General features: G+C 34.8%; 1 pseudogene; it reads left to right on the forward strand.

The window, feature by feature from the left end:
• The first annotated feature begins 10,235 nt into the window (after positions 1-10,235).
• On the forward strand, positions 10,236-10,354 carry LOC120600318 (uncharacterized; annotated as a pseudogene).
• Positions 10,355-13,869: the final 3,515 nt, after the last annotated feature.

Raw genomic sequence — 13,869 nt, forward strand, 5'->3', positions numbered from 1 at the left:
GCGCACAAGGCAATAAGTTGGCCTTCCTACCTGAAAAGTGAAATAAGAAATCTGGGGTTTAATTAGTAGCTTTATAATAGCCTTACAAGAAGCCCAAGAAATGTTTGATTCATTGAGCCAAGGCAAACTTCAGCTGAATCACTCCTTATTTCTGATTCAATCTCTTTTATTATTGCTTCAATACATGGAATAAATACAGAGGGTTGATACTGTAAGACTATAGTTGCAAGGGTGAAGGCAAAGACAATAATGACCTAATGCCTACCTATTTGTTGGGTTCTCTTTGCCCAGACTTGTTGATGTCAGATGATACCAGACACAGGAAGCAGAGACTTTTGCCCATTTGGAAGGTTGACTGTGGGCTTCTACATGCTGACTACAGAGCATCCACAGTGAGAAATCTTCCTGATGTGGGGGATTTAAGTCATGAGCCTCTGTCATGTTCCCGTGTCTGTTCACTCAACTGGCCCAAGGCTTTGATAAACATAGGAAGAAAAAGCACTTCTTTAATACGTGAAATCTACTGATAACCACTTTTGGGGCAACCACCTATCTGATGTCTGTTTGAATAAAAGAGCTTTATGGAAATACATGTACAATGTTGCATGCTTATTTCTAGGATTTAACTTACTGCTGCTTAAGTATTAAACCTAAATGAAATTTTAAGTTTCCCATGTCCAGATAAGAATTATAGAGCAGGGGTGATAGGGCAGCTTCTGCCAAGACATTGGGTTACAGGAGTGCATAGCCAAGTCTGAAATACCAGAGCCGACTGGCTAAGGGTTTTGTTGCATATCATGAAAGAGTGTGATATCAGTGGCTGGGGAGTCATAGCTCATAAAGATGTGGGTGTTTGGGAAGGGCCCCTTCCTGCCTCATTGGGCCTCATGTCCTTGAACTACACCAAATACTACTTAATGTATGCTCATTTATAGAACCATGTCTGGAGGGTGCTGAGGAAATTCCATCCATTGGCTGTTTCTCATGGACTGTGTCCTCTTTTCCTCAATGGAGACACATGGGAATGGATGCTTTAAGTAGTAGTTGATACAAATATTTGCCTTCTCATTCTCTACTTCTCAAATCTTCCTCCTTGACATCTTAGGGACTGCTTACAATTATTTCAACTGAGCATTTGTACAGTATTTCAAATTATGTTTTATTCTCACCCAGAGTATTATCTTTCTCTCCAAATATATATTTGTTGCTTTATTCTCGCTTCTTTGCCATGTCCTCTCTTTCTTAAAGTTACAGATACAGCATCTGCAAAACTCTTGATCTCGATGAGCCTTTCTAAAACTGGAAGCAGATTTCTTTGGGGGAGGCTCCATCTACAAAAGCCTTGTAGGACTCCTTCACGCTCTCTCTCCCCAACTCTCATCACCCACATGATAAATGCAGGACCTTAGTAATGGCATATATGTTTCTCCATGCCTGGCTCTTACCCACCTCTTCAGATTCCATATTTATTAACAGTTCTACCTACAACCTGGCACTGCCCGCTCAGCTCTAATATCGAATTGTTTGTCTTCAATCACATTTGTTTCACACAGCTGCACTTTAACACACATTGTTCTTGTGTCCTGGCCTAGACCATCTGCCCTCATCCAGCTGAGAAAATTCTCTTCATGATTCAAGATTCAATTCAAGGTCACCTTCTCTCTGAAGTCCTTACTAAACTCCCCAGAATGGGGCTGATCCACATATTACAGAATCCAATGGCCAAATAATTGCAAAGAGAGAGACTTTTTAAAAATAAAATACAACATAGAGAGTCACTAATTGGAGTCACAATCTTTTACTTTTGCAACATTTACAGAAACATGGTGAGTAGGATCCCTCCAGAGCTTAGGAAGGGTTTTGTGCAAGTGAGAGACCCTAGCTGTTATGCATCAATAACCTCACAGTGAATCCACCTGATAATTTCTAATGTAGTGTTCTCTGTGCTTGCTTAAGTAATAGCAATTATCAAAGTAAGTAGTATAAACTAATTACTTAAAAAATTTTCCAATACGAAATGTTCATGAGGACCATAAATTGTCAATCTCTAGAAGCCAGTACCTGAGTAATTTTTAACTGTTTTAACACCAAGACTATATCAGTTGAAAGCACAAAAATGCTGTCAATCGAGGTAAATTAAACTGCTGGGTTTTGTTGTAGAGGTAAGACCTCCCGGATGCCAAGATGGAAAATGAGGCATCGTTGTGATTGTCAGGAGAGGGATTTAGAAAAAAGTTCTGAAGTCTGGGCAGCCCTGTGATCTAGGTGCAGGTTGCAAGTTATTATCAGCTTGTAAAAATCAACTGTGTGATACGCCAATATACACTCAGCTATATGTATATTATAAGTGAATTGGAATTTTAATTTTTTTCATTTAAGCAATTATTCATTTCTTTACAAAGTAAAACTAAATGATAACAATTGAGTTTTCTAGTATAGAGCTGGAAAAATTTTCATTCCACCAAGGATCTATCCAAGATTTTTAACTTTTATTTTTCTTGAGGTGAAATTCACATAACACGTACACTTCAGTGGTATTTAGTACACTTACATTGTTGTACGTCATCTCCATTTAATTTCAAAATATTTTTATCACTCCAAAAGGAAATTGCACCTCTCCTCTCTACCAGGTTCTGGTATCCATTAATTTGCTTTCTATCTCTATGAATTTACCTAGTGGAGATATTTCATATAAATGTAGTGACACAATATTTTACATTTTGTGTCTAGCTCCTTCACTTAGCATCATATTTTAGATGTTCATCCATGTTTAGCATATAACAGAATTTTATTCCTATGGCTAAAAAATATTCCACTACATAAGTATACCACATTTTGCTGATCTATTCTTCAGTTGTGGATGTTTGAATTGTTTCCATCTTTTGGCTGATGTGAATACCTAAGAGTAGAATTGGCAGGCCATAGGGTAATTTTATGTTTAATTTTTGAGGAAAATTTTGAGGGGCTGTTTCTCATAGTGGCTTAAACATTTCACATTCACATTAGCAATGTACCAGGGTTAAAAACCTCCATATCCTCGCCGACACTTGTTATTTTCTGGTTTTGGTTAGTCTTTAAATTCTAGACGTCCCAGTGAGTATGAAGTGGTGTCTCATTTAGTTTTTTATTTGCATTTCCCTTATTACTAATTTTGTTAAGTACCTTTTCATGTGCTCGTTAGTCATTTGTATATCTTCTTTAAAGAAATGTCTATTTGAGTCCTTTGCCCATTTTTTAATTGGTTTGCTTGTCTTTCCATTATTGAGTTGTAAAATTTCTTTATATAGTTAGATATGAGTCCTTTATCAGACATAATTTGCAAATATTTTATCCCATTCTGTAATTCATTTCACTTCCCTGATGGTGTCCTTTTATGCACAAAGTTCTTAATTTTAATGAAGTCCAATTTATCTACTTTTCTTTCATTGCTTGTTTTGTGGTGTCATATATAAGAATTCATTACCAAATCCAAGGTTATGAAGATTTACCCCTCTTCTTTCTTCTAAGAGTTTTACACTTTGGTTTTTACATTTAGTTTTTTTTTTAACCTATTTTAAGCTGATTTTTATATATGGTGAGAGATAGAGTTTCGACTTCTCTTTTATATACCCAGTTGTCCCAGCACTATTTGTTAAAAAGACTATCCTTTCCCTCACTGAATTATCATGATATTCTTATCAAAAATCAAGTGGTCATAGATATATTGATTAATTTCTGAACTCTGAATTCTATTCCATTGGTCTATATGTCTGTCCTTATGCTATTAGCACAATGTAGAGATTATGGCAGCTTGTGGTAAGTTTTGAAATCATCAAGTGAGTACTCCAGCTTCCTTCTTCATGACCTTGGACTAGACAATAGTTACTTAGATATGACATCAAAAGCAAAATAAACAAACAAATGAAATTAGCTATGATGGACATCATCAAATTAAAAACTTTTGTGCTTCAAAGGATACTGTCAAGAAAGTGAAAAGACAGAGCTCACACTGGGAGAAAAGTTTTGCAAATCATCTATCCAATTCTTGTATCCAGAATACAAAAAGAAATACTAAAACTCAATAATAAAAAGACACAAATTCAGGTGAATATTTGGCAAAAGATCTATCCATAGGATCTAAATTGACATATCTTCAAAGATATACAAATGGCCTGTAGGCACCAGGAAATGGTGCTCAACATTATTAACTATTGGGAAAATGCATATCAATTATATATGGCTTCAAACTAAGATAGCTATAATAAAAATAATAATAAGTGTTAGCAAGGGTGTAGGGAAATTGGAATCTTCATACAATGCTAGTGGAAATGTAAATTGGTGCAGCTGCTATGAGAAATAGGCTGGCATTTCCTAGGATGGTTAAACACTGAGTTAGTATACAATCCAGCAATTCTACTTCAAGATATATACCCAAGAGAAATAAAAAAAATATATATCTACACAATAACTTATCATGAACGGTCATAGCAGCATTTTCATAATATTCAAAAAGTTAAAATAACTCAAATGGCCATCCACTGATGAGTAGGTAAGTAAAAAGGTGGCGTATCTACGCAATGAAATATTTAGCAATTTAAAAAAATGAAGCAGAGACACCCGATACAACATGTATGAATCTTGAAAACATTATGCTAAATGAAAAAGCCAGTCACAAATGATCACATATTATGCAATTCCTTTTATATGAAATATCCAGAATAGGCAACTCTGTAAGGAGAGTAGGTTGTTTAATGATTACCTAGGTCTGAGGGGTGGTGAAATTGGGGATTGATGGTTAATAGGACTGAGATTTCTTTATAGATTAATAAGAATGTTCTGAAATTGATTGTGGTAATGGATGCATGACTCTATGAATCTACTAAAAGCCATTGAATCAAACACTATTAAATGAGTGAATTATACGGTATATGCATTATATATCAATAAAGCCATTTACAAATTAGAAGTTGTAATTCTCTGCAAAATTTTTTGAAAGTATGCTACAAACATTCCAAAAGTTATATGAAAAGGCAAAGGAGCTAAAAAAGGTGAAAAAAAGTTTAACATGGTAGGAATCACTCTACTTGATGTTAAGACTTAATTTATAGTGATAGTAATCAATACAGTGAGATACTGGTAGAGTAATGGACATATAAGCAAATGGAACACAATAGAGAATCCAGAGACACCAACATAAACACACTTCATTGATTTTTGACAAAGGTGCAATAGTAATTCAATGGAGAAAGAATAGTCTTTCACCAAATGATACTGGAACAATTGGACATCCATAGACAAAAAAAAAAAAGTAAACATTCTGTATCCAAAATTTAATTCAAAATAATATGTAAAGTTATAAAACTTTTAGAATAATACACAAAATATCCAGGACCTAGGACTATATGGAGGGTTATTAGGCATGACACCAAAAGGACAATCCATGAAAGAAAAAAAAATTAGAAATTAGACTTCATCAAAACTAAAAACTTCTGTACTATGAAAGACCATGTTATGGGGATAAAAATGGAAGCTACAGATGTGTAGAAAATATTTTCAAATCACATATCCAACAAAAGCCCTTATACCAAGAATATACAGAGAACTCAACAATAAAAATATAAATGATTTGGTTAAAAAAATGTGTAAAACAGATGAAAGATACTTTACCAAACAGGGGATATAAATGGCAAAGAATCACATGGAAAGATGTCTGATATCAATTAGCTCTTAAGGAAATGCAAATTGAAACCAAAACAAGATACTATTATATATACATGAAAACAGTTTTAAAATTTTTAAATAGCGATAACACCAAATGTGAGGATGTGGAGAAAATGAATCTCTTATACACTACTGGTAGGAATCTAAAATAGTATAAAAACTCTCAAAAGCAGTTTGGCAGTTTCTTTCAAGACTAAAAAATAAATTACACTTACCACATGACCCAGCAATCACATTCATGAGCATTTAACCTGGAGAAATGAAAACTTATGTTCACATAAAACCTGTACACAATCGTTCTTAGCAGTTTTACTTGTAATAGCAAAATACTGGAAGCAACTCAAATGTACTTTAATAAGTAAATGGTAAAACAAACTCTGGTATAACCATACAATACATGAATACTTAGTGATAGAAAAGAATGAACAACTGATATATTCAACAACCTAAATGAATTTCAAGGGCATTATTCTTAGCAAAAAAAAAAAAAAAAAAAAACAATTAAATCTTCAAAAGTTACATTTTGTATGATTCTGTTTATATAACATTCTCACAATGACAAAACTATAGAGATGGATAACAGATTAGTAGTTGCCAGGGAACAGGAACTGCAGGGAGTGTGGAGAGGATTGGAGAGGTGCATAAGCACAAAGGTAGCACTAAAGTTTTCTTTTATGGTGATGGAAGAGTTTTATATCTTGATTGTGCTGCTGGTTACACAATTTTACACATGGAATAAAATTGTACAGAACTACACATACACACACAAATGAAAGTTTAAAAATGGGTAAAATTGTATAAGTTCTATAGTCTAGTTAAAAATAATTTGTCAATATCAATTTCCTGGTTTTGATATTACACTATATTTGTGTAACAAGATGCCATTAGGGGAGGTTCGATGAAGAGTACAGAGGATTCTATACTAGTTTTGCAATTTCCTGTGAGTCTATAATTATTTTAAAAATAAAAAGTTAAAAAACAGAAGTTGTAATATCAAAATTTATAAATATTTTATTTATGTAATTAGAATAAATAGCAAAAATTTTGTGAGAAAATATATTGAATAAAAAATATTCTAATATTAAAGTATATATTTTCTTTGTTTCCTACTTTTCATACCAATCTGCTATCTTATTATATTTCACTTTTCTCCATAAGAACAAAGAGACTTTAGAAATGTTTGTGACTTGGAAAAGTTACTATGTAAATCAACCTAAGTGTCCTACAATGAAATTAATCTTTTGTATGTGATTTGTCTGCATTAGTTAAAAATCATTCCAAAAGCTTAAATCAAATAATTTAATGAAAAACACTTATTTTTGCTTTTATCAAATTGTAATTATTGAAAACAACACTTGCAAATTGGAAAGTGAAGTTTATCCCTATGTAATCTAGGGATTAGCTGAACAAACAAAACAGTGAGAATTCTAATGGTATATGAGATTTAATTTTGAAATTTTATCATTGTTTTTTGGAATATCTTGACTGGTAAATCTTTGATGGAGCTCCTCTTTTAATTGCATAACTTTATATTCTATGTCAGTATGGAATGAAATAGCGAAAGTTTACATTTTGCAATATCTAGTTTTGGCAAAATAATTAAAGTAATAATAAATATAGATAATTTAATTGATTCTATTTTAAATAAAATTATTTATTAAACAACAACATGCAGAGTGAAGACAGTAAAATAGTACTGTGAAATTATTTATTCATTTCACAACAAAAAATTCACAACTGGAAATGTTTTTATTTAGCAAAATTTACTCTGAGCTTCCTTGTAGATAACTTTATTTTATTATTTTTTTGATTAATAATTTTATGGTCTACAGAGTACAATCAATGGAAATATCAAAAATTTCAATGCTACCAACTAAAATGCTACCCTGGAGATGATATCAAACTATTTAAAAATAATAATAACATGATGATATTAAAAAATACATCCTTTAGGGAAAATATCAGTGATATGGGTTTAGAAATTTGGTTAAGAAACTTATTAAAATATGTGAATAAATACCAATAATTAGTTTGCATATATGTTTAGTATTCCTATAATCAATACACATTTTTTAAAAGTTTTTGGTTCATATTAACTGATATGTGTTATTTTTAGTTTTAGGAGAAATTTTGCATTTGATTTTTTTTCTCTATTTTATTTTCTTTTTTGAGTTGCAATTGACATATAACTTTATACTAGGTTCAGGTGTAAGACATAATGGTTAGATATTTGTATATATTGCAAACTGATCACCACAATAAGTCTAGTGAACATATATGGTGACAGAAGAAAAATTACTTTTAATAGAACTGTTTTAAAATAATTATTCAATTAATAAATATTTCAAAATTATATTATTTGAGTGCTCATTTTAATCTCAAATGTATCCCAACATAGACAATAAATTTTACGGTCACCCTAATGAAAGCATTCTTTTGGAGAGAAATTAACAGCAGTTTATGAACTTAGAGCTCTCACATACCAAATTAAATGTAAAATTTGTTGAGGCTTGAAGATACAGCTAATTGTCTCTGAGTAGAGTCAGTTTTGCAAAGCAGTAGGATACAGGCTTTGCTTGGGAAGTAACTCTAATATTCAATATTAGCCACAAAAAAAAAAAGAAAAGAAAAACCAAAACATAAATAAATAAATAAATGATTTGGATTTTTTCCTAACAATAATGGTTTTTAGCCCGTGACCTTGGGTACATCATTAAATTTCTTTGAGCTTCAGTTTCTTCATGTGTAAAATGGGGATAGTAATAATAGTTGTCTCAGGATTGCCAGAAAATAATATGTGTGAAAGTGCTTGGGAAACCTGGAAGTGATAGGCAAACTTTGACTCTTAAGACAATCAGCTGAAGCAGCAGTAGATCTTCAAGAATTAAATAAGAAAGAGCTTCTGGAATAGCCTTTGCCTGCCTGGGGAGGATCAAAAAAATAAATGGACAGAGTGGGTGGTGAGACGATTCAGGATTCAGTTAATCCTTCTAACTAGACCTTTGGTTTGGTATCTGACCTTTATTGCAGCGCTGATCATTTTGTGCTAGGACACAAGTTAGAAGATATAACAGCTTTCTACTTTCATACACATGAATTTTCCATTCTCCCTATTCACTTCTCCATCCTATATAGCTCAGCTGTCTCTCAGGCCTAGCTTATGAACTACAGAACCCCATGCTACTGATATGTTATTAAAATGTTTATGTGTGACACCATGTTGCTCCTTCTTGCTCTGTGACATGTGTGCTCCCTAAGGTGGCTGATGTGGACAGAACCTACTAAGACAGATCCACTGCCAAGATGCAGGCCAAGTGCTGACTGGTTTGGCCATATTCTGATGATAGATCCCTCACACCTGGGTGTCTTGTGCCCCAGGCTGCCACAGTCATTTCTGTGAGATTTGCAACTTGAGCTGTGTTGGCTCTCCAGTATTAAATTGCAGAGGCATAATGTTAAATCTCCACTAGTTAAATTTAATCATGTTCCAGTGTTGAATTATTTTTGTTTCAAAGTCTTTGGATTTAAAATTGGTTACATTTTGCTGTTGAGCCCTCTACCCTCAAGCCTTCAATCCCTGCTACCTCCCATCACTACACTCACCCCCAGAACCCTGATTCTTTGGAGTCTCAGACCAGCTTCCCTTCCCAGTTCAGTGCCCTTTCAAGAGTTTCTTAGCAAATGAAGCAGTTCTGACAGTTCACTTTAGAATCGATTTTCAGAACAATCTGTTAAGGACTTGTAACTATAAGCTTCACCTCAGCATGGGAAAGACTCCACTTTCTCAATCACCCGTGAGAAACAGAGACAAAAACAAACAAGCCAACAAACAAAAAATCCCTACCTAGTGTGGCATGGGCATTGTCTAAATCAAAAAGGAAAGGGTAGAGAGGAGACTTCATCAGGGTCAATCACCTTTATTCACGAATCCAAAGTTGAAAACAATTCAGGTCACCTGAGAGCACGGGCCTTGGAGTCTAAAAGACTCAGTTTGAATCTGTTAGATAGTGATAACATCACTACAATCTCCATGAGCTTGTGTGACATTGTATAAATCATTTTTCACCCCTGGATCTCAGTTTCCTGTCTGCCAAATCAGAATGAGATCTACAGCTACCTCATGGAGTTGAATCGACATAGGACTGATTAAGATAATGCATATAAAGCACCTAGCATAGAGCTTGCACAGAGTTAAGTACTCGACCAAGGTAAGTACTGAAAAATTATTAATATTACTAAGTTTCTAATCCACTAAAATACAGTATTATAAATTATGCAATTCACTGAGGCCCCCGAGAAGGTAAATGACTCCCTTAAGATTACACATCACAATTCTAAGTTAATGGCAGAGCATGAACTTCCTTCCACTAGACATTCATTCCATTTAGCATTTTTTTCACTGAAACTCTACTTAGTCCTAGGCACTGAGCTAAATGCTGAGAATGCAAAGATAGATGAAACAAGGTCAATAGCCTCAATGGACATACATCATTAAAGGACATGAACCATGCATGTAAATAATTAAAATCTTGTTGGTCTATGGCCATGCCACCCTGAACGTGTTCAATCTCGTCTGATCTCAGAAGTTAAGCAGGGTTGGGCCTGGTTAGTACTTGGATGGGAGACCACCTAGGAATACCAGGTACTGTAGGCATTAAATAATAATTAATTATAATAATAATTAAAATTTTGTAAGGAAAGTAATAGAAGTACATAAAAAGAACAGACTTAACTGGAGTTTGTCTTTCTCAAATAAAAGGAGTTGATAAGAGACTCAGTTTGGAAGGACACCAAATAGTCAAAGTGTAGAAAATAATATTCTAGAAAGAAGAAAGAACATGCAAAAGATATGTGAAATACATGGAAGTCTGAAACTGCATGGTTCATATAACAAAGATTTTTATCTTAATTAATTTAATTTACTGAAGCACAAAGAATGAGATTGGATTAGAGGAAGCAACCTTCCAAAATGCTCTCTAGCTCATCCTCTTCACCCTTGTGTCACTGTGATAGACTCTATGGGAACTGAAACCAAATCAGAAGTTGTAGAAACATTTGAGGATGCAATTATCATTGGTGATAGATACTGCTTGGGAAGTAGCAAGGGATTGTTATATAGGATTTCTCTACTTAACTGAGAGTAATTTACCCTTAAAATTGGCAAAAATAAGTACAATTGAAAGTCAAAACCAACTCAAAGCAACACTGAAGATTCACTGATTGTAAAGAGCTAAACTTTAGGACTCATTGGAGCTTTGAGTGCCATGATCACTGGCGCCTGCCTCATGCACTTGAAGTGCAATTGAATCCAGTAAGGATCTCCATGATATTGCTCAGCCTTACTCTGGAATCCCATCTGTGATGCTGTGATTTATAACAAGAAAAATATATTTGTTCTTTGTTCCTGTTTCTGGCACAGAGCTCCTAAAATGCCTGGAATTTGTCTTTTGTTATGTTAATGAGGTGATTTTTGGAAAGCACCTAGGTATAAGGGCTGGTTGCCAGAAAACCAACCATGTGATTGGAGGATTGGAATTTCAGTCATAGCCCCTGACCTCCCCTGACAGGAAAGGGGCTGGAGATTTATTTCTATCACCAATGAACAATGATTTAATCAGTCATACCTATGTAATGAAGCCTTCATAAAATCCCAAAAAGACAGGGGTTGGAGACTTTCAGGGTAGTGAACATGTGGAGATTTGGGGAAAGTGGCATTCTGTAGAGGGTATGAAAATGCAGTGTTCTTTCTCCATACCTTAACTTATGAGTCTTTTTCATGTGGTTGTTCCTGAGTTATATCCTTTTATAATTAACCAGTAAGTAAACTGTTTTCCTGAGTTCGATGAACTACTCTAGCAAATTAATCAGTCTCAAGGATAAGTTTGTTGGAACCTCCGATCTATAGCCTGGTAGGTCAGAAGCACAGATGACAACCTGGGTTTACTACTGACGTATGAAGGTGGGGTGTCAGTAGTCTTGTAGGGCTGAGCACTTAATCTATGGGATCCAGTGTTATCTTCAGGCAGATAGTGTAAGAACTAGGGTGAATTGTTGTATATTCAGCTGGTGTTTCAGAGAATTGTTTGGATGTGAGGGGAAAAAATCCACCCATTGAATTTTGGAGCAGAATGTTACCATCTTATACATTTCTCTGCCTTTTTCTGTGCTTACCCAACTGGTTTCATTTCAGCTCCATGAAGACTCTCTCTCCCTTGCATCAAGGCATTTGCCCTTGCTGGTCCTTTAGCTGGGAATGCTCATAGCTCAGGGCTTTGTATGGCTTCCTCCTTCCCATCCTTAAAGTCTCAGGTCTCAATGTCACCAGTTCAGGGGGCCTATCTAACTAAATTCCAAAAAAGACCACCTGACTACATGTGTATTTTCTGTCATATCAACAAACGTCTTTCCCTTCACAAAACTTATCAAACTCTGTAATTATATTTTATGTGTTTGTTTATTTTGATGACACCCATTACATTGTGAGTTTTTTGAAAATAGAAGTCTTATTAAGTTTCATTAGTATCGTATCCCCAACACCTGTCTCAGTGCCCAACATATAGGGTATTCAAGATATATGCGTTGAATGAAGGAAAGGTGAGATTTAAGGGCAGTATTTTATGGAAAAGATAGAAGTAGGATGAGAAATTTGCATCTCCCCACTGGGTGACAAAGGCATGGAGTCAAACAGAGCTGGGCTTGAATCCATATATTACCTGTTTGTCCTGGGGCATATTGTTTATCTTTTCGGTATCTACCTCAGATTCCTTATTTCTAAAATAGGGGTAATAATACTTATAGAAGGTTTATAGATTGACAAGAGACTATTTTAATCATGTTAAATCACTTAGGTCAGTACTTGACCACTTCCCTTTAAACCCTCACCTTCCCAGAGCTCAGTCTTAAACCTCACTTTATGACTTATAACAAGACCAACTCTAAGGGGACAGATGTATGATTCAAGAGTCCTATAAGGATAATTGGACCATGGGGCATGACATGAGAGAGTAATTTTATTTATGGCCAATCCTGTAAATAATTACTGTATCAACTTACCTGAAACTATTAAGTGTATTCCTAAGGAAAAAAAATTGATATGCTAGGGAGGACAATTTTCATGGAATGATCTATAGGTAGTAACAATCTGTGATTCTGACCCAGGCCATATTCAAACTGATTTAAGAAACCAAACATATAACTTTCCAGCATCTTTCCTGCAGCTCAGTTTCCTGCCTTGTTAAACTTTATCATTAGTCTAGGATACTCACTCTGGTTCACCCCAACTTCATCTATTGATTGTAAGATAACACTTCTTGGTAACTGAGCAGATGCTACTTGATACCAAGGATGCGTAGAAAGAAGCAGCATTTATCCCTGCAGTAGCATTCTCATTAATCATCTAGACAAGACGTGGAGATGATGCATTCTTTGCTGTTAACAAGCAAAGACAAGGCAGGTTAGCTATAACCAGGACTAGGTAAGTGAAACTGTGAGCAACTCAGTGGGTTGTTTTACCTTTTTCATGGTTCCCCTCCACCCCACCCATACAACATACCCTCACTGAAAAGTTTTCATTCATTTGTAACACTGCCCACATTGTTCCTGCTTGACCAAGTTTGACAACTACCACCACTTTCTGAGAGATTTTCTTTCCTTCTGTGGTCACCTGTAATGGAGGATGACAAGCAATCCTTCCCTCTTCTTCTCTCCTCACCCCAACCTCTACTGCCTCCACCCAAAATAAATTGTTACAGTCATGAGAATTTTTTTTATTAAACAAAACCAAAAAAGCACCATGACCACAGAACTGTGACTAATACTGGAATTTAGCAAGAAGTCAGCTCTGGTTTCATGAGGCTACATTAAGAGTTTGGGAACATTTTGCTACTAAAGCTTATGATGAATGACTCAAGGAAGAAAGGATTGCTATTTCTAATGCCCTCTTCTCTTCTGGTGTCAGTTTCATGCCATTGGTAATGGGGAGTGACATGCAGGCATGTAGCAAACTGTATCCTTGACTGACAAAGATAAGCTACTATCATATCCATCCTGGCATCAGAGAGCTGCTGGTTTGTGCTCGAATTTAATCTGAAAAGAGGGAGCTTCCAGGAGGGATTTATAAATTATTCTACTTTCTCTATGTTTAGATCAAAGCCATCAACTCTCCCAAGA

Source organism: Pteropus medius, unplaced genomic scaffold (assembly GCF_902729225.1).
Source record: "Pteropus medius unplaced genomic scaffold, Ma_sr-lr_union100, whole genome shotgun sequence".
Lineage (NCBI taxonomy): Eukaryota > Metazoa > Chordata > Mammalia > Chiroptera > Pteropodidae > Pteropus > Pteropus medius.